At 51.5% G+C, this 20,808-nt stretch overlaps 1 protein-coding gene across 1 annotated transcript in view; it reads left to right on the forward strand.

The window, feature by feature from the left end:
* The first annotated feature begins 18,377 nt into the window (after positions 1-18,377).
* The window catches only part of LOC106750471, a 54,989-nt gene continuing 52,558 nt past the window's right edge, over positions 18,378-20,808 (forward strand). The window contains exon 1 of the mRNA XM_014630850.1: positions 18,378-18,457. The gene's annotated coding sequence lies outside the window, so the exon portion shown is untranslated. The remainder of the gene's footprint in view (positions 18,458-20,808) is intronic.

Below are 20,808 nucleotides of genomic sequence, written 5' to 3' on the forward strand. Positions count from 1 at the left end.
GCGCGATTATTTTCAGGTGACACGTTGTAAACAAGTTCCCCACCCTTATTGGCTCCCCGCTCGGAACGGACTAGGAATCCATCGCGTGGCGGCGAGCTCGCTAATTAAATTTATCACCGTTGGATCTCTCTCTCTCTCTCTCTTTTTCTTTCGCGGGATGCGCAGGAATCCAACTGACTTTTCTTTTTCTCTCCCTCTCCTTTTTGCTGTCTCCCCTCTCGACGAGGTGAGAGTCCCCTCTGACACGAATATCACTTTATTCCCCGCGGCGATCATTCACTCGCAGGCTTCACTTCTCACGCGCGATATATCACTTTTCCAATCTACCAAGGATTATTCTCTTAACCGTGACAATGAGCCATGTTAATTTCTCTTTTACGGTCTCGCGGAGGCGCGCATCTCGCGAACCGACGATAGTCTCAGCTCCTCCGTCAAGTTTACCGCCGCTTTCGACTTCGATATCTACAATCGTGATTACGAGGAGGAAGGAATTCGCGTGCTTCCTCGACGTTTCGTACATATCGCGAGGAGAGGCACGTTAATATGAAGATAATAATGAAGATAATAATATAAATTAAAATAAGGACAGTGTGAAATGTAATATAAGACAAAAGTAATATAAAATCGAAATAAGTAACGTGATAAAATAAAATCCAGGGTAGATGGAACAATATTTTAACGAATATAATCGTTCCGATCTTAATTTAAAATCGATTGTTGACAATATTACTGTACTGCATGTAAATGGGGGACCGTAATATCACCTTTTGCTCTAATAATAAAGAATACAAATACGTAAGACACGTCAGGAAATCTAACCGAGGAACTTACTTTACCATCAGTCTCGATCCGTATTTGCTTTTGCGAAGGCGATTTTTTGCTTCCTATTTAATAAAAAGCGTGATACCAGCGCGTCCGCTTCTGTCATTGGCCGGAAATCGATTAACCCGATCCCGCGGGGGAGAGGGGAACAGCGCGACGGGCTGCGGTCTACCGTGACGAGAGAGTCGCGAGCAGCCGCGTGAGACGCTCTGGAATTCGACGTGACAGCTGCGACTCAAACAGGTACGGACAAATCGGATTCGCGGTGCGTCGGGGGATCGTCAAGAATAGTCGAGATAGTTAGCGGGTGAAACCGACACGACCGACGGAGCCGTGAAATTCGAAACGACAGCGAAGCAAAGCGACGCGTTGGAAATAACCGTGGATAGTCCGCGTACGGACAGACGGACGGATGAATCTGTGCTAAACGTTCGCCTATCGACCTGCATCGTGGAAAGTTTGCACACTTTCGAGCACGACCGTGACGCATCGCGCGCTGCTTATCGATCGGATAATTTGTCGGGCACACATCCCAGACTCTCGCAACCAGTTATCTATATTCTTTTAATTAAGCTCGTTACATAATGCGCCTTAAGGCGCCTCGCCCCTGGGTTGAGTACGTTTATCTACCTATCTATCTAGCCCTTCCCCCGATGTAATTCTATTTATACCCTATTTACACTTTAACGATCTTAGGGGACTCAAGCCGTAGATATAAATAAACACATTTATCTATCTATCCATCTCTCTGTTTCTCCAGCCGCTTCTTCGTGTTTAATTTAATTAAATATTATTACCCCGCGATAAGTTAGGCCGGTGATTATCGGCACGATTAATGAATCGGCGCGAATGATCCGCCGAATGGATAAGTATCTTTCGCGCGCGGGGAGATCGCGCGAATTAATCCACGAGCGGCAGATGGAAAAATCACTCGAGGCGATCGCGGGCTCGCGGACGCGACGCCGCCGGTTGCACCCCCTCCCCGATAACGTGTGTGCCTGGCTGCAATAATCGCGACGACGTAAATATCGCCGAGCATTAACTTATACAATATTACCGCGTAAATTACCGCGTCCCGAGTGGGAGGGACTGGGAGGGGTGCTCGCGTATTTTTGCGAGACGACGCGGCGAGGCGAGAGTCGCCGCGTTTTCATTAATCGAGACGCGTAAATTGCGAACTCCGAGTGCGAGAAACGCATAGCTAAACTTTTTTCGCATTTGTTAGCCGGTGGCAACCAGCCCGACAGGATATCGCGCTCCTCTCTCGGAATCGGGCATTACGAACGAGCGTTTCCTTTCGCGGAGCGCGAAGAAGGAGAGGAGCAAGCGAGCGACAGAGGAGAACTGAGGAGAAGAGAGTGAGAGAGAGAGAGAGAGAGAGAAGATACGCGCATGTATAAGCGCGACTCGATGAAGTGGAGAGTGCATACCGCGCGCCCGGCTTCCGGGCCGTGATAGAGCGCAACGAAGTTATTGCGCATTACCCAGAAGCGCTCTCACGAAGCTGCGTACGTTTTGCCGGGGTATTTGCTGTTCCCTCCCTCTCCCCCCCCCCTCTCTCTCTCTCTCTGTCTTTCTGTGCTGCGGATTTGCGTGAGCGTTGCACACCTTGCAAATCGCGCTCACAGAACCGCTGAATAACAAAGTGCATCCAAGAGGCGCATCCGAGGAGAGAGCTATAGAGAGAGAGAGAGAGAGAGAGAGAGGGAGGCGCGCAGTACTCGAGAAGTTTGCTTTGCTCGTCGGATTACGTAACGTCAGAAGTCAGTCGCGGACGCTATAGCGGAGTACAAGGTGGATTACGGCAGCGGGACGGTGGAGGAGCTGTATCGGCTGAGTTCGCGGCCAGTTTTTGCGGCCGACGCTTATTACGTAAATGCCGCGTTTTCCTCGGCCGAGTCGCCGCGAATAGATCGGAGAGAACGAGAGAGAGAGAGAGAGCGAGAGTGGCAAAACGATAAATATCCGGCTGAATGTTTATTAAAACGCGCGCGATTTCGCGCGCTACGTCAACGGTATTATCAGGTGGGCGCGGTAAAACCCGCGCGCGATCAGCGGCTCCCTTTCTTCCTCGTGATTAATCTCGAGCGCCCGCTGTAATCCACGTCGCGATAATCTCGCGCGATTTGCTGCAAAGTGGTAGATCGCGAGGTATCAGCGGGCGAGCCATAAATCCCCCGCGAACGTCGTCGTCCTCCCGGGATGCGCCGGGCTGCAAGGCTCTCGAAGGCGCGCGCTGCCGATAGCATCTGAAACGGAAGGCCTTCTGCCATCCTCGCAGCTACTGACAATAACTCTATTGAATGCGCCCTCTCCTTCTCTCCCTCGCGGGGAAAGAAGGGGCGAAAAAGTGAAAGAAGTTACACCGCTGCCCTGTGCACCGAGGGATACGATCTAAGGCGCGCGGGATTGGCCGCGGTAAGCCGCGGTAAGAGCCTAGCCAGGACTCGCTCGCTCGCTCCTCCGTTCGCTCGTTCGCTGGCCAGCTCGCTAAAACTTCGCATTCATCACTCGCTGGCAGCGCCCGGTGGACAGGATATCGCGTGTATCCCTTTGAATCGAGCGGTTGCGACGCAGCGCCTTTCGCGGAGCAGAGAGAGAAAGAAAGAGCCTGCGTGGAAGCGACGATCTACAGCTCTCGCATAACCGACTTCCGCGCTTCGGGCCCGGGACGCACCGGCTCCGTCCACTTGGTCCGACTTGTCTCTTTATGTAACCACTGCCGCCGTCGTCGGCCGCCTCCCTTTTAAGGCGGAGAGCTCGTTCGGGTGATTTTCATGCTCGGTTTATGCTACCTACGGTAGCAACGGGAACACTCGATCGGCCCGTATCGTCTAAAACGCCGGTCGTAGTTACCGGCCAAACGACCCTCTCTCGCGAACGATAGAGCCTGGCTGCATCGCCGGGCGCAACTACGGCGGCATCAGCGCTGAAGCTGCTACCGCGACTTAGCCGCGGTCTATAAATAGACCCGTTCCGGCGGCAGACTGCGTGACCTTGGTGAGAAATCATCTTTAGACCCGTCGTAGAAAAGCGGACCGCGGCGAACGCAGGGGGGCGCGCGAGAGAAAGAGAGGGGGGAAGAGCGCGCGTGAAAATGAGGCAGTTTGATGCGGACGATGAAGAAGGAGGAAGACCAGAACGACCACCGTTCTTGCGAGCCTGTTATTACGTACTCATATGAGACGTTCAATGGATGTCACACGCTTGCCTGACTCGGAGACGCGCGCAGGTGCCAACGAATCGTGCGGAATGTGGAACAATTATCGTCTAGTTCGACGCGTGGACGAATCGAAACGATGAGAGAGAGAGAGAGAGAGGGGATGGGGAGGAGGGTTATTTATAGGGCAGCAAAGGATTGTATATGCACACGCTGGAAGAACGTGACTGTGAGGGAGATAATAACGAAGCTCCGATGTCGCGGTGAAATCGCGGGCGCACTTGATCGACCATTCGAAGAGAACGGCTCGATTGCGCGTGCGCGGGACGACAGGTGGAGAGCAATCAATTATCTCCACTTGAACATGGTCGTCGAGACCGCGGAGGATTTGCGTGCGCCTCGATTCGCGTCGGGCGACGTGTGAGCGACGTGTCTCGCGTCCGTCTCGAGCGCGCATTATCGTCGTAGGAAAACAATCCTTTCGTCGGTGTCACGCTGACGATGACGCGTGCGCGACGACGACGTGAGATTAGCGAGCGAAGCGGACAGGGAAGGCGCATCAGCGTTGCCGCCGCTGCCATCCGGTCGACCTTCCGTCACTTTTTCTTGACGAGTCACTAAGAAATTTACTATCGTCTGAAATGCGTCGTTATATAGTCACTTTTCTTCCTGAAGTGCCGTGAAATTTGTTCAATACGAGAGTCTACGGTATATTTTTGCGGCCCCTGTCGATCCTTCGACCGTATCACGGATCTGGCGGAGCCGGTGAGTTGCACCTGAACAGCGAAGGGAAGCGCGAAGTCGAAATTCGAATTTTTCTCAGCAACTTGAAACTTGATTTCTTATTAATATAAAACAAGGACCGACTTTAAGTACGAAATATTATTTATTATATATGAAGGAATTCGCTGTGTGTTAAATTATCCAAAGATAAACCCGGTCAAGTAGGATTTTTATTTTTTCGCTCGGACGACCTGAATTATTCCCAGAATTTGAACGTAAATGTCACTTTTCGTCGCTATTTTCATGTTTGAAAGGTCACGTTTTCGTCAACTTTTCCGCCAAGAAGCAGTTTTCACTTTTTTCGCGCCGGTGACTGAATGGCGTTAGCGCATCGATGCTTCAATCGGGATTGTTTATTCTCGTCGCGTGGCCGCGGATTATTCTCTCCCCCCTCCTCCCTCTCTCTCGCCATAGTCGAAGGGAAGAGGGCGGTAAGTACATGGGAGGCGCGCGCGGTCTCTCGCGGCGCACAATAATTACGCCGATATATGATACGCGGTAACATTACTTCGCAGATGCGACGGGATAAGAGCGGATATGCTAAACGCGGGAACGCCGTCTGGGGGAGCGCATCGGGGAAAACTTGTTAAACGGTCGTCGGCCCGTGTCCGATGGATCGATCTTCGGTGTTTATTGCGCGCAGCGAGGCGCTGCGAGGGACTACGGGCTTAGAATGTGAGAACGACGGGGACAGCGGAAGTTGCCGTGAAGATTAGTGAGCGAGATAATTGTAATGAAAGTAGATAAGCGGCGCTCTTAAAGTCTTTATCGCATCCGCGCGACGGCGGAAAACGAGCGTCGCCCTGCTCGTCGAGGAATCGTGAGGAAAACGGGAGAAAACCGACGAGAGAAGAAAGAGAAGGAAAAGGGGGAGGAGGAGGAGGCGGAATCAAACGTCGAGAGAGGCGAGTCGTCCTTTCGTCGGGACAAGAAACTCCGGCGGAACGATCGAACGGAGGAGCGAGTCTTCCGCGTCCTTCGCGACCGTCGTCCCCGTCGCCGGCAAAAACTTCTTCCTCCCTCCGTTCGTTTCTCTTCGACGAACCGGTGGGCGTAATAACCGAGCAGGCGTCCATCGTAATCGGAGTAGTAATCCACCTGTAGGATCCGACAACGACGGATCCTCGCAGGATCCGGCGCGCGGCTCGGCGGATTCTCTCCCGGGGTTCCGGACGCGCCGGCATTCTTCGCCGCGCCGGCGTCCATCGTCATCCGGCGCGAGTGCCAGTAACCTCGGTTACCTCGGTAATTTACGGTCTAATGAGTAATAACCATAATTATCGCCGGCGACGACCTACGCGAAAGATTAAGCGCCCGGTCTCGGTTAGGAATCGAGCGCTTAGAGCGCGGGAGGGATAGGCGGATTCCCCACCCGAGAGAGAGCTGCGGCCGCACGTTGCGCGAGTCGCGTCGCTGCCCCGCCGCCGCCGTGGCAGCATCGCGCGAGTCCTTGACCGGCCCTGAACCCAGAAGAGTGGAAAGCCGCCTTGGTACCCCATTGGCTGCCGCACGCGAGAGTCGATGCCTCTCGAACGGACGAACTAAAATATAGTGATTACGAGCGGGGGCGGGTGTGGGAGGAGGCGGAGGAGGAAACTTATGCGAAGGAACTAAGAAATCGTGAGGAACGAACGGCTGTTGGAATCGGCGGGAATATCTGGGTGGATTTTCTTCCTTTTGCGCCGCGCCACGCTGCGCCCTCTCTCTTTTCCGCTCTCCTTCGCTTTCGGCGTTTCTCCGTGTGCCTTCCGTGTGTACACGCGAGGAGGATCGACGGCCGGAGAATCTGCAGGCGCGATGATATCATCCGAGAAAGAGAGAAAGATGGCATATTGATTCGTTAACTTCGACTGAGATTTATTTACTCGCGCCCCAGTCGCTCCCCGTTCGATCACCTCGATTCTCTCTCGGCCGATTGAAGCTCACGAGAAGGAGAGAGACGCACCTGTTGATTCAACCTCACTCGACGGCGCTTCGCGCTAAACGGTTTCGTTAAGACGTTCCTTCGGTACGCCGTCAACCAACTCCTATCCCCGACGGGAAAACTGATACCTCGTGGCTTTCCGTCTAAAGCAGCCCCGTCGAGGGGTGATTTTCGATAATGACATAACGCACGGCTGACGAGCGGAACCCGTCCGGTCACTTTCCAGCGGCGGATCTACCGTCCGCACTACCGTCGACCTTCGCGCGATCTCCGGAAGTTGGCATGCACGTGCGAAGTATCTTCCACTTTGACCGGCGATTTTCACGCGGAAGCCTCATCGCGCTCTCCGACACCCCGGCGGGAACGAACGAACAACGAGGACGAACGCGGAACAGGGGCCGCGAAATGGCTATTAACGAGCGCGCGTTGGCGACCTGCGTGACGTCTCGGGCGCGAGACGGAATGTAACGTAACGCGAATTAAGCGCCGGCGAGCCCTCCTTTCCTTCCGGAGACTTCCTCCGCCTCATGGTCCCACACTCACCGGGAGATTCCCGTTGCGCGGAGGCCTCTTTCGTGCCTCCGCGATTTCGCCGGGAGCCTCTTTTTAACGGTATCGGGACACATCGAGCGAATCGAAACGTGGTGCCGGCCCGGCCGCCGAAAACCTCCGCCGAAACTCGCCCGCTCTCGGCCCACTCCGTCCTAATTTCGGAGAAGCGATCGTAGCCTCTCGAGCCGTGATCGTTGCGCAATGCAATATGAATTTCGTTCGATCTAATCGAAGATATTCATATTGTCGATATTGATTTTTCTCGATGACATCATGCTCGATTGTACACACTTCTGGATTACACTCTTGCGCTGAGATCGTGTTATTCTTGTAAATCCAAGAGAAGCATTCGGATCTTAGCTCAGGAAACTTCCGACCGTTGCGTCCCGCTGAACTGGCTGGGCAGCGCGATTTTTCACTGCGGAGCGTCCGCGTGGCCGCTTCGCCGGTCGTGCGATCGCTCGTGCCATTCGAAACGGAGGGACTGATCTTTTCCTGGGCTGCCGGAACGACAGGCGCGATTCGCGGCGCGGAACGAATCGCCTTGACTGGACGGCAAAAAATATCCTCACCGCGGTACGGATAGGAAGCACGCAGTCGTCCCGCCGCTCCTTTCGATTATTCGCGGCTCCCCGCTCTCGCGGAAGAAGAAGTGCCCGACGGCCTCTTCGCGCGCGGCCTTCTGCGTGTACGTGGCGAGTCGTGAGAATTCGCCGCGACAGGTAAGGCGGATACAACGGGCGGGCGAGCTTAACGGTGATCGATTCCTATCGAGGCGCGCATTCAATCGTCCGATTTTGCGCGACGCGCCTCTCCCGGGCTTCCCTCGGGAGATGAGTTCTTCCAGCAGCTTGCGCTCCCCGACCGGCTCTCTCGGCGCTGAAAAGTAAGTTCGCTTGGATCCGCCTGAAGATGACGAGCACTCCCTGATCGCAAACATGCCGCGAGCTTTAATAGCTGGATAAAGGAAATGAAGGATAGGACCTCAGCGAGAGGAAGATTAGTCTGAGAAACCCACTTAGTTGATTTGATTTCATTCCCGTTTGGATGCGGGCGAACAAATGTTTTGATTATAACAGCCGAGGCTTGGTTCTCTTAATCAAAGGTTCGATTCTCCGAAACGGAGAATGAAAAAGGTTCGGCTCAGAGAATGTTTTAGTTATAAGGACCAAGCTTCGGTTCTTTAATCGAAACATTTGTTTTCCCATATCAAACAATAATAATAATAATACCTGACAGTGGACAGTCTGACGCGGTTTGATTGAAAGAGACAGAATTTCCGGTTACAGAAACGAAATTTGCCTCATTAGAACTAGAGATTGTGTTTCTCCGAACTGAAACTCGTTTGGTACGTCCATCGTCAGGTGGATCCGAGCAAACTCATTTTTCAACGGGCGATTTGCCGTGGAAGATCGCGAGATCCGACATGACGAAAATCAAGATGGCGATAGGGGGGGAGGGGGTGACGCGCTAATCGAAGGCGCGTTTCTGTAAACCAGTTTCGCCGTGACGCGCGAAACTCGCATGCAAATTGAGAGAGACCTCCCCAGCGCAGATGCAACAAATCAAACCGCGTGCGGTTATATATATCTGTTATAAATTCAATTAGTATCGTTGCCGAGCGCCTTGCCGGGCCGCCGGCTCCCGCAGCAACGGCAACAGCGTTGTTGACAACAATATATGATCCGGGGGTGCGCGCGCTCCGGTAATTTCAAACGCGAACCCGATGCTCGATAAATCGCATTAGTTAGACCCATTCTGAGGTAGGGCGAGTTTATTGCATCGCCAGCCACTCCAGTTAATCAGCTATAACTCCCGATGATCATGAGGCGTTCGCGCTCGTCTATTCTATCGCAAACGCCAGACGGTCGAACGATCAGAAAAGACGTGAACGAGGAACGCCGGGCTCGTCCGCCGACGGACACCTCATCAGGCCGACGTCTCGTTAGATTAGATTGTTCTTTCGCTTTTTCCCTCGGAAGAACTCGGATCAATTTAATTAGCCCGTCGTCTCATCGCTCGCAGCTTGATGCTAATGGCGGATATCCGAAGGACTCCTCTTCTTCTCTCTTTCTCTCTCTCGTTCGAGAGAGAAAGCCTCGCTGATTATGATCGGGCGACTTGCTCGCGACGTTATTACCTCAGGATCGACGGAAATCCAGAATATTTCTCGCGATTTTTTCTCTTTTCAGTTTGTCTCCGTAGAATGAAGGAAACATCCGTGTGGAAATTGTATACATTCAGACAGTACCGGAGACTGGCGAGATACCAATTCAGTACTGGAATACGGATTTCACATTACAATATGAATAAATAAGGAAAATAAAAGAGAAAGCAGGAGATATCGTTAACGTGGAACCCAAATGGCTCAGTAGAGTAAAAAGGTGCCTGGCAAGCGGAATACCTGAGTTCAATCCCGGGAAGAAAATTAGTATTAATTTAAGACTCATATTCTCACACATATATATGCGAGAATATGCGATCTTATATGAAAATAAAATTTGTTTACACATGAAAGAGTTCTATATAGATCCATTAAAAATATATTCATGTCGTTCGAGATTAATTTTCACGAATTGAGAGGAAAAGGTGTTGAATAGAAGAAAATGTCTTCAAACTGATACAATTTTTAGTTGTAAGATATCGTTTCTTCTGTCCGATACATTTCTACCGAAATTTTCTGAAAATCACTCTTGAACAAAACAAGAATATACTTTTAGCGGAATATACTAACGCAGCGGAACAAGCGGAATAAATTATATAGAATTTTTTAATGCAAGCAAGATCTTCACGTAAGATTATCGTCACATTAAGGTAATATGTCATTTTCATCGAAAGATTACATATTCCGGCTTATATCATCACATAAGATTACATATTCTGAGTTACATATGATAATACGAGTCGTGAATTGATACGAATTTTTTTTCCGCGCAGCCGAGCCTGTCTTGTTTTTCATCTCATATAACATTAAACGTGGACATCCGCAGGTACAAATAAGCAGCCGTATTCTGACCCTTCCACAGTATAGTCGTTGTATTAATAATTGCACGATAATAACAATCATTAGCCGGGAATCGGTAATATCCCAGTATTGAGAATCGAGAATGTTTTACATCGCTATTATCTCAGCATTCCACCGGTCATCTGATACCGTTCACCAAAAATCGGCACCTGGTAGTTATTTTTTACTCGGGCTTTCAATCACGACGACGTCCGACTGTCGAAGTCGGATTAATTTCGCGGTCTTACGGTTTCCGTCGGGCCGATATCGCCGTTAAAAAGTAACTGTACGAATCGATCGGGCGACGGGTGAATTCGCGCGGAGTGATGTGCGGTGCTCGGTGGTGGTGGTAATACAGACGCCGGATTATTTCCCCGACGGTACCGCACGCTCACTCGCTCACTCGCTGAAACATTCCGAGTGAATCGCGCGCGTCTCCTCCTCCTCGCTGCGTGAGTATTCGCGGATTAAAGCGTCTCGCGGATCGCAGAACCGTGACTGAGAGGTCTCGCCTTTTCTTCTGACACTCGCTTCCCCGACGTGCGCGTTAGCCGCGCGCGGCGGCGATCGGGCGAATCAAATGTGAACCCGGAGTTCAACAACAATAACGTGTAACGCCCGATCCTAACGAGCGTGGCGGGATCGGCTGTTGCACTCGCGCGCTTGCGCCCGCTCAAGGTGACGCTTCGCGAGTATTACAGTTTTTGCCGTAACGTCTAACGACTTCGCGCGGAGAGCGTGCCTTTCTTTAATATCTGAAGCTAACAACGCGTAAACGACGTTTTGCCCGCGGAGGCGCGGGTGTGCGCGACCGCGAAGATGAATGACGCCGGCCTATTTTTCGATCGTTACCGCGGCGAATTGGAAAAATATTGAAATCCGCCAGCCGTACGGGCTCGTTTTAGCCCGGGAAGTTCCCAGCCACCCGTTTTCACCGTGAGATCGCCCGGGTCGTTCTCGAAGTACAATAACTCACAGAACACATCGAGAATACGACGAAGCGAACCTATGATTCACGTACATGCGCGGACAGCCGTCAAAATTCGATATGTATATGTCGAAATTGCGAGCGTGCACGTGTAATTGGGACTATCGGTCGCGCGCACCTTCGTAAATCATAGGCTCGCCGCATTACTTGCGTCTCAGGACGTGTAAAAAGAAACCCGAGGAAACTGTTGCAACCGTCCTGTGACCAACAGTATGTGCACGCGATACGACACGCGCGCGCTCGCGAGCGGTTCGCAACAGCAGCAAAACGATCGTAAAATCTCGGGGACCACAGTTAGGCAGTTAACCCCGCGGTAACCCCGCCGCCGCGTACACACGTTCTTTCGTGACCGCTGCTTGCCGCGTTTTCCACGCCCACACACGCTCGCGCGGCGAACAAGCTCGTAAAGCACCGCGGACGCCGCAGTTAGACGCTTAACCTGCCCGAGCCGATCATCGTCCGGATAACTTCGCACGATCGGCAGCTCGCGCGCACCGTCCAGCGCTGCGGCCGTACGGCTGAGAAAGACGTAACACGGCCGGCCGATCCCTTTCGCCGAAGTAAATGCGCGTAACACTTTCGCGCGGGATGTAATGATCGCGTGCAGGTAAACGCGTCTGCATCCCTACGCGGCAAGGATACACTCGTACAATGAGCTATTAATATATTTTATTGCATTGAACGGCGGCGTCTTGCACGCGACAGAAGCGGCGGGAACGCCGCTCTCTCGGAGGGGAAAAACTCGCTCGTCGCCGGTAAGAGATTCTCCCGTACTCGTGTCTCGAACGAGACTCGACTCTCGACGAAAGTGCCGGTCGACTTGAAGCTTCGTACTCCAAGCGGACATTGAGCTGAAGCTGAGCGCACTCACAGCGCGACTCGACGGTGACGCTCGCCTGATGTTCCCTCGCTCTGAGAATCGGACGGGCGCGAGTCCACGCGTCCGAGACGCGTATTCGATTAGATCCTCGCCGCCTCGTTATCGCAATTAAGCAGATCGACCTACTTCGGAGTTCGTGTTAAAAACGAACACGAGCGGATTGCCGCGTGTATCAAGCGCGCGCATTCGAAGCCCGGCCGCGTGTATGAGAAGGAGCGTAGCAAAGCGTAAAACGCTACAGTTAGACACCTAATTTCGTTAGATTGATAGGAACGCCCATTTGCATAGCACCATATGGACACCGCGCTCGTGCCGCACGCCGACACACCGGTTAGATCAACGAGCATAAAACGCTACAGTTAGGCACTTAGGCTGACCAGCGCGTCGTTGATTTCGGTCGCCCCGTACTTCTACGGTACTCTTCATGGCCGCGTTGCGCGACCGTCTAACTCTCGTCGTAGGACCGCGCGATCGAGGCGGCGATCTGTGTTTCCAGAGGAAATCTCCTTGCGGAAACCGTTTCACCGTTTCTGCCCCTCACGTGACCCGTTTCTCCCCTATTTCATCATTGTTACATTCTTGTACTCGGAGGCACGCGCGGTCTATCAAGCGAAGGAATACGACGAGCGCGCGCGAGTATTTTTGAGGAAATTGCCCGTTCCCGACACTCGTTTCTCAGTTGATAAGTGAGAGTACACAATCAACAATGTTTCGTTAAATTTGACATATATGAGATATCACGTGTTTCAGACGGCCCGCACGAAGATTCGCGTTAATTTAACATTTTCGCGCGCTACGAACGGTGGAATATTTCCGTAAGGGTCGCTCCATTCGCGATTCCTGTCGTCTCTTTTTACCAGATCGAGTATCGGACAGAGGGGATCGTCTTGGTTATAGCGACGAAACGTAGAGGCGCGCTTCGCTGCGTAAAAATCTCGAGCGAATCTCGGGAACGCGATTTCTTCTTCGTCGAAGAACGTCGACGGCGGGGACTCGCTCGAGAGGGAGCCCGCGCCAGTGTCCACGAAGGAGAGAAACGGACGTAATACGAAAATCGCTACCAGGAAGGGACCGGCCGTAAAGGGATCCTGGGCCTCTAATGGTTACACAGTGTGCGCAGCGTCCGCGATTATAAGAGATATCTATAGGTGGGCCGACGGGAAAAGAGTCGTGGTAGAGAATAAAAGGGAGACGAGAGGAAGGTCTCTAAGCCGAGGAGGATGAAGCGGGAAAAAAAAGCAACAGGCTCGATGACGGCGCGACTGGACGGAGAAAGAGATAGAGAGAAAGGAAGAGAACGAGAGAGAGAGAGAGAGAGAGAGATCGCGTCGTTGAATAATCAACGACGGTAGCCATCCAAGGTCAGCGCTAACCCTCGGTTACGAATCGCGACTCGAGTATGCTCTTCATCATCGCCGTAACCCGATTTGTTCCCGACGAAAGTGCCAGTCGCTTCTTTTTGCCGCGATAGCGTGTTTACGTTGCTTCTTATGGATGGCCAACTTCACGCGGATCCGCGTAGGGAGCTTCATCATCGCTTCCACGGCGCGGCGAAGAATCGTCGTCGTTGTCCTCCGCCGGCGGCGGCGATCGCGAGGCGTCGCGTCCTCGTGACGCGGACAAAAGTGAACCGAATATCCATCTATTTCGTAACAACGCCAACGAAAAAAAGAAAAGGAAGAAAGGAGAGCGGGAGACAAAAGAGGAAAGTGGCGCACCGTGCGTTCCACGATTCCTCCTTAATCCGTATCATTAGCCTCGTGTCCCGCTTGAGCAATTAGAGCGAGATACTCCGGCGAGCGCGACCTCCCGTGAGGAAACGTGGGTGAACTCGCGCCGAGGTTCTTCCCTCAGTTTTCCTTCGACAATTCCCTCCCGTGCGAGCCGGGTAACAATGTTCGCGTGTGCGTAACGACTGACATTAAATCCCACGGGAGGGGATCCTCAATTTGTTTCGCGGGTCTTTCCTGGAAGAAGAAAAACTCTGGGCAACGGGGTAACGAGTCTGCGACATTGTTCGCAGGATTTCCTTGCTCCAGCAGCCTCTAATAACGTCCTCAAAGCGCGAGGCCGCTCCGCAATGCACGTAGTCACCTGTGTATTCCCTCTCGCGACGCCCTGCACGCTCACGGTCTCCCCTCGCGATACAACTTAATCGTTAGATCAATTACACCCCGGTATCGTCGATGAGAGGCATCCGAGATGCCGATATGTGCACACACACATACACATATCCGTATAGAAATGTGATATACGTTGCACTCGCGTTAAAGTGTAACGGTGGCGGCGGCCTCTGCGGGTTTTATTACGGAGCGATCTCGAAGCTCATGAGCATTTACCTGGGTCTCTCTGAGATCGTCGTCGTCGTCGTCGCGGGAAGCTAACGAGCCTTCCCTATCTTAATTGAATTTCCTCCTTCGGGTTTAATCTTAATCGCGGTGTATCGACGTAACCGCACGTGGCGGCATAATTTTGCGATTGCGTTAGCCCACAAAGCGTCCCTCGATCGGTACCCACCAGTCTTTACAGTTATTCCCGAGCTTGAAATCGACCGCCTCTATCGGCGAGATCATACGATCGTACCGTCCGATATCGCGACGGAAGTGATGCTCTCTCTCTCTCTCTCTCTCTCTCCTCTCTTTTTTCCCCGGCTTCGTAAAAGTCGATCCCTTGTCATTGATACGGCTCATAATGTTCGCAGTTGTTGCGGTCGTGCAGCGATATAAATACCCTCGCTTAACGATCGGTTCGTATACCTAACGATCGGACGACGTCGGCCGGCGCGTTCCGGTGAACCAGATACGCTTCTCAGCGCTCGGCTCGTAAATTCAAATCGTCCTGCTATTAATCGGGCCGATGGTGTAAGCGAGACAACCTGCTAACGAAGGACCGAGTCGACCGATCTGACGCGGATTGACGCGAGAGACGAGATGAGACGAGGTCCCCCGTTCTAAAAATAAATTACGACATCCGCCGTGAACAGCCCCGCGCTTAGAATCGCAGCTTGAGACGCGTTTTCAAGATGTGCCTTACGTCTGTGTAAATAAGAACCGCGTCTCCCGAGCACACGTGCACACGAGCGCGCCGGATAACGCATGGGTCTAGTCTGGTAGCGCCGAGTAAGTCCTTTCGATTCCTCGGAAATTCCGTTTTCCTCACATGAATGTGTCACGTGTAACGTTCCCGTGTGTGAAAAATTTTTTGGGATTTAATGGGAGTCCGATCCGACTTGACAAAATAATGATGGATTCCAGTCGAGAAATCTACGCGGGTTCTCGGTTGGAAGTGTGTGACGCTTCAAATTTGGAATATGCGATTCTAAGTGGGGAAAAAAGCATAAAGATATCAGATTTCTTCTACAGAAATAAGACTTATTTCGCAGAGAAACAAGGTTTATCTCCGTGAAATATGAATTTTATATCTTCACAAAATAAATTGTTAAGTATTTTTTTCTCAATGTGATCGAAATCTATACTATACGTGGGGAAAATTTGAAGATATTTCTACACGGTTTGTTATTGTCAGCTTAAAAATCAGAAAAGCACGTTTGGCGGGAACAAGTTCTCAGACCGCTTGCGCGGAAGGGACGGCGATTCCTCGGCGGAATCTCGCGATAAGCATGCGGATAATACTTTTCAAGGCTCACGTCTCCCCGCAACTGCTTGTACGGGCTCGCCGGTACGGTGTCTCGTAGCATGTGGTTTGACAAAGTCCATTCCGGCGGACTTGGCGAAAATCGCGAGGGGATCTCTCTCTCTCTCTCTCTCTCACTCTTTGTCTCTCTGTCGGTGGATCGGAGAGAGAGGATAGTGATTTCGGTCTACCGCTGGCATTCCATCGCCGGCGCAGAGATCCTATCGACTCCCTCGCGCCGCTCAAGTTCGTGGATAACAGTTTCACGGACCGACGGCTGTTACGTCGCGACCGCCATTACGTTTACGGTGCTGCATAGAGGCCGTCGAAGTCGAGGTCTCCCGATCTCGCGACGTCTCGCAAAAATCATCGGACTCGCCGGCGATCGTGAAGCCGCGCGAACGGCGCTTCAGCTCGCCTGAAAATTATACGTCCGCGGCACCGTCGGTTCGCCCGTTCGACACGTTTTGCGTTTATTTCGAGTTCGGTTTATTTTAATCCACGAATCGTTCCGTCTGTTTGTACGCATCCTCGCCGTCCTCGCGCACGGGAGTAATGCACGGCACGCGTAATGACCGCTCCTCGCGTTAAACATCGCTCGTTAGCCAACGTTGAATGTATTAACATAATTGTAATGTAATGTATGCGCTAAGTGCCGAAAGGCCGATCGGTATCCGTCGCCTCTGCGTTCTCCAAAAATCGGCCGGCGCGTCGCGTGTACGCCAGCCATCCGGGGAATTTCACAAGCGCGCGCGCGACCTCCATCCCGACTACCTAATAAGAGGCGAGTGAAAAAGAGAAAAATCGAAAACACGCGCGCACGCATCCTCTGGAATCCGCCGAACGATATATCCTCTCTCGCGAGTACTTTCCCCTATTATTATTATTTCCATTTCTACGGTCGTTTCTATAGAATTGTCCGCTACAGTTATGCGCGAGAATATCAAGAGCATTATTTGCGGAGGCGTATCACAATTCAAAGTCGATTTCTCCTCGTTAGGCGTTACACTTCGCGCCGTCGTTCTGTTCGATTTGCACTGTGTATCCCTGAGCCTGCAGCGTCGCGGTAAGATCTCTCTCTCTCTTTCATTATTCTTTTTTCTTCTTTCCCTTTTGTACTCTCTAAAGTGCAATCAGCGTATTATCACCGAGAAGCAGTCAATAGTCACTAGTGATCATAGGTCGTTATTCACAGTCGGATCTTATATTTAAGACTGTCTTAAGTTCATCTTCAGATACTGTACGATTCATTGGTTGCAAAGCACCTGAAGATGAATTTATAATGATCTTAAATACAAGATCAGACTATAAATACCGGCCGTAATTATAAGTATAGCAAATCAGTGAAATTTTTGCAAAAGCCTGTTAATAGCAGCTGTTTCCATCGGAGAAATCTAACTACAGAGACAGTGGAAAAAGATACTATTTATTACTTCCTTTTTATTATCTTAATCCCGTTCTTAAGGCACTGTCGATGAGCTTGACTGAATTTTCTCAATTGGGTTTAATCGATTTAACTTATATCGTATTTGAAAAACACACTTGATCTGACGAGACTCGAACTCGAAACTAGCTAGCTCTGAGTCTGTTACTGTACGAACTACGTCAAATACGACATATGGTTGAATGCGTGTACGATATATATGCATATATTTCTGTTACAGGACGCTAACAGAGATTTGTAGTGAATCTTTCGCTGGCTAAAATCAGTGAAGCGACTTGACAAAAGAGTTAAGTGGAAGATTTTTCACAAAAAAATTAGTGAATATTTACTGATTATCGGTAGAATACTCATCAGACCAGCGACATTTTCATTGATTTGACTTAAGAGAAATTTCTTTTTTTTTTTTAGTTTTATATTTCTTTCCATCTGCACTTCGCCAATTGCCAAACATGTAAGTATTTGTAAGAGAGCTTGTCTTAGAATAATCAATAAACGCCTTTCTCTCTTTCTCTCTTGAACGATAATGCAATAACCGATAGGGCGATCGACGAGAACAGATCGGAGGCTCGAGTCTCAGAGAGAGAGAGAGAGAGAGAGAGAGAGGGGAAAAACGGTAAAATGTCACTGTTCCCTAATTACGTCGAGTAACTAGCCGGCTGTAGGAGGCGAGCGAGGGAAGGAGCGAGAAAGGGATAGAAGGAGAGGAAGCGAGAGAAGGAGAGAGACGCATGGAAACACCGCGGCTCCGCGGAGGCAGTCGATCCCCCAGGATGGAGCCGCGGTACCGCTAGATCCGTGCGCCAATCGTCGGCCGCCTTTAAGCGGCGTTCTCCAATCGCTCCCCGGTTATATGCGGCGAGCAGCCGCGACCACCACTCGACTCGGCCGGTTTATAAAGTCAGGCGGATGCGCTGCCTGGAAGACAGAGCCGTGCCGACAGTCCAGCCAACAGGAGCGTCTTTTTTTCTCTCCTTACCGTCAAGGCCGAACGGGACAGTGTTCACGGTCGCGCGTGTGATATCGGCGACCCGGTGTCGAAATCCCGTCCGAGAGATCGATCGGTCTCTCCCTCTTTCTCTCCCATCATCGTCACGCACGTCGTCCACTCGTCCGCGAGACAAGGGACTCTCCTCGGAGGCTCGAGGTGCTTCGGGAACAAATAAGACGGACTAATCGGTACCCAGTGAGATCGGAGCTATCGAGTGATTACAGAGACCGGGGGTGAATCTCGAGATCGCGGTATCTCAGTGGATAGCAGGTGCTCAAGGTACGTGCGACCTCTCCTGGTGCTAAAATAAGTCTGGTGCGCGAAGTGTCGCGTATGTACGGAAGCGAGTAAGCAGTAGACGAGCGGGGCACGGTCGATGAGGCACTCGGCGTGGTAAAAAGTGTCAATGACCAGACGGGTCGGTCGGCTGAGAAGGCTCGCGGATGAAGGAGGATCGCTTAACGATCCCGCTCGTAGAGAAGTGTAGCGACTATCCGCGGCACTTGAGCGGACGTCCGCGAACTCGCGGAGCGGAGTTCCTCCTCGGCGGTGCCTCGGCGGCGAGAGAACCTCCGGGTTCTCGGGAACCTGGGGATCTCGTCGCCCGCGGCGAGGATATCTCGAGTGCAGTGGTTCCGCAAAAGAACGGAAGTGCGTTGCAACTTCCGCCAGGGAAAGAGAGTACGTTATTTTTCCCCTCTTTCTCTCTCTCTCTCTCTCTCTCTCTCTCTTCTTTCTCTCTTCCTCCATCTCGAGACAGATCTCGGGGTCGGAGGACTCGCGCGCCTCGGAGCGACGACGAGGACGCGAATCGCGCGCTCGAAATAAAAAGTTTCCTCGCCGATCGCTGGCGCTTCTCTCGTGGCCGCCATTCCCACGCTAAGGGAGAGAGAAAGAGAGAGAGAGAAAGAGCTCTCGGTTCAAAGTCAGGGCCGTAGCTGTTGAGCAATCGCGCGGTAATAAGCACGCGGTCGTTACAAAAGCGCACGAGCTACGCTCGGGGAAGGAGAGAGAAGGTCTTGTGTCTCTCAAGGATGAGGTGATTAATCTCCGCGCACCTCCGCCGCGAGGTGGAACTCTCACCTCTCGGAGGACACCCACCCACGCCTCGGTACGGTACATAACTGTTCCAACGTGAGATAAAACGCGATGCGTTCGAATTTCTTTATCATCATCATCATCATCATTATCATCTTCTTCATCATCATCATCATCTTCTTCTTCTTCTTTCAGCCGTACACTATTTATATTTCGCGGGAGGAACGTGCAACGACGATTCTCTCGGCCGAGTATTTTACATAAGCGTATGAAATAGTCGTTCGTCGTAGCCACGGCGCTTCAAAGGGTTATTGTTGCGCGCTAATGGCCGCGAAAGGTACGGTTTCTTTAAAACGCGAGACGAGTGCACGTGTGTGCGTACGCACCACCACACCGCACCGGCTGCGGCACCGAGGGCGCGAAAACGAAACTCATTTCTCTTTTAAGCGGCGTGCGATTCGATTCTCGGTCTCGTTCGCGACGTTGATTTGCCTCGTGAATTAACCTTGCATTCGCGTAACGAATGAGAAAAGGAGAGGAAAAGGAAGAAGGAGACAGAAAGAGAGAGAGAGAACTCAACGCCGCGCACGAAATAGCCCCTTCAAGGTCGAAGAGATTATTCTTAGTTGAACGCGAGAAAATGGACGCCCGTAACAGAGACTTCGATGCCGCAACACACGGTCGTTCACAGCGCCGAGCTGTGCCTATAATTTATGTAACGTCTGTCGATCATTTTTTCGACACCGTCTACAACCTAATTAAGCTATACGGAATGGTAAAGGAGGCGTGCTTGCGCGCGCACGAGGTTCTGCTTTCGACGGGAACGCCGTGTGTCGTCGCCAAGATAAGCGTCGAATTTTCGTGTACTCGATCTACGTGTCCCGAATGCTCATGCTGGTATGTCCGTTAGTCATCCGCGCGCCGGTACGTCGACCTCTCCTGATTTACGAATGCGGAATCACCGAAATTAGGCACCTGCTCGCCTCGGAATCCGGATTGCGTTGCGTTTTTTTGTCGAATAGGAATGCGAGGCACACAAAGAGAGGGAATGAGATCGTATCTCATCTCCGATCGCTCGGCGCAAAGCGCTACGCTGCGAAGCTTTCGAAAATTCAAGTTCGTGATTGACGGACGCGCGCGCGGGTAGATTTCTTCTCGTCGTGAAGCGCTGATGAGCGCTGGAAACCGAGCTGAAATTTTAAATTGTATATTAAGTCTTCAAGTAGATAAAATGGAAATGAGTTCTCACTGTAGCATCAAAGAAGCATAATAAGGAAATTCAGTCCTCGAGAGTTCCTCTATATTATTCACGATTTTAGTTCTGCATTAAGTCTTCAAATGGAGAAAACGGCAATAACTTTCCCATTTGCAACATCAAAGAAGCAGAATAAAAGACTTTGAACATTTAACGTAGAATTAAATTAGACTTAAAGGACTGAAATTTCAACTTGGGAAAGCGCACTCGAATCCGCGCCTGTGCCGCGGGGATTTCAACGCCAGCTGCGCCGCCACGGCGACGAAGTAGCTCTCGATCCGGAGAGTTCAACGCCAGAGAAGCGTGACGTCTTCCGATACTGTTCGCGCTCTATAGA

Source organism: Dinoponera quadriceps, unplaced genomic scaffold (genome assembly GCF_001313825.1).
Source record: "Dinoponera quadriceps isolate SergipeBrazil2010 unplaced genomic scaffold, ASM131382v1 scaffold5784, whole genome shotgun sequence".
Lineage (NCBI taxonomy): Eukaryota > Metazoa > Arthropoda > Insecta > Hymenoptera > Formicidae > Dinoponera > Dinoponera quadriceps.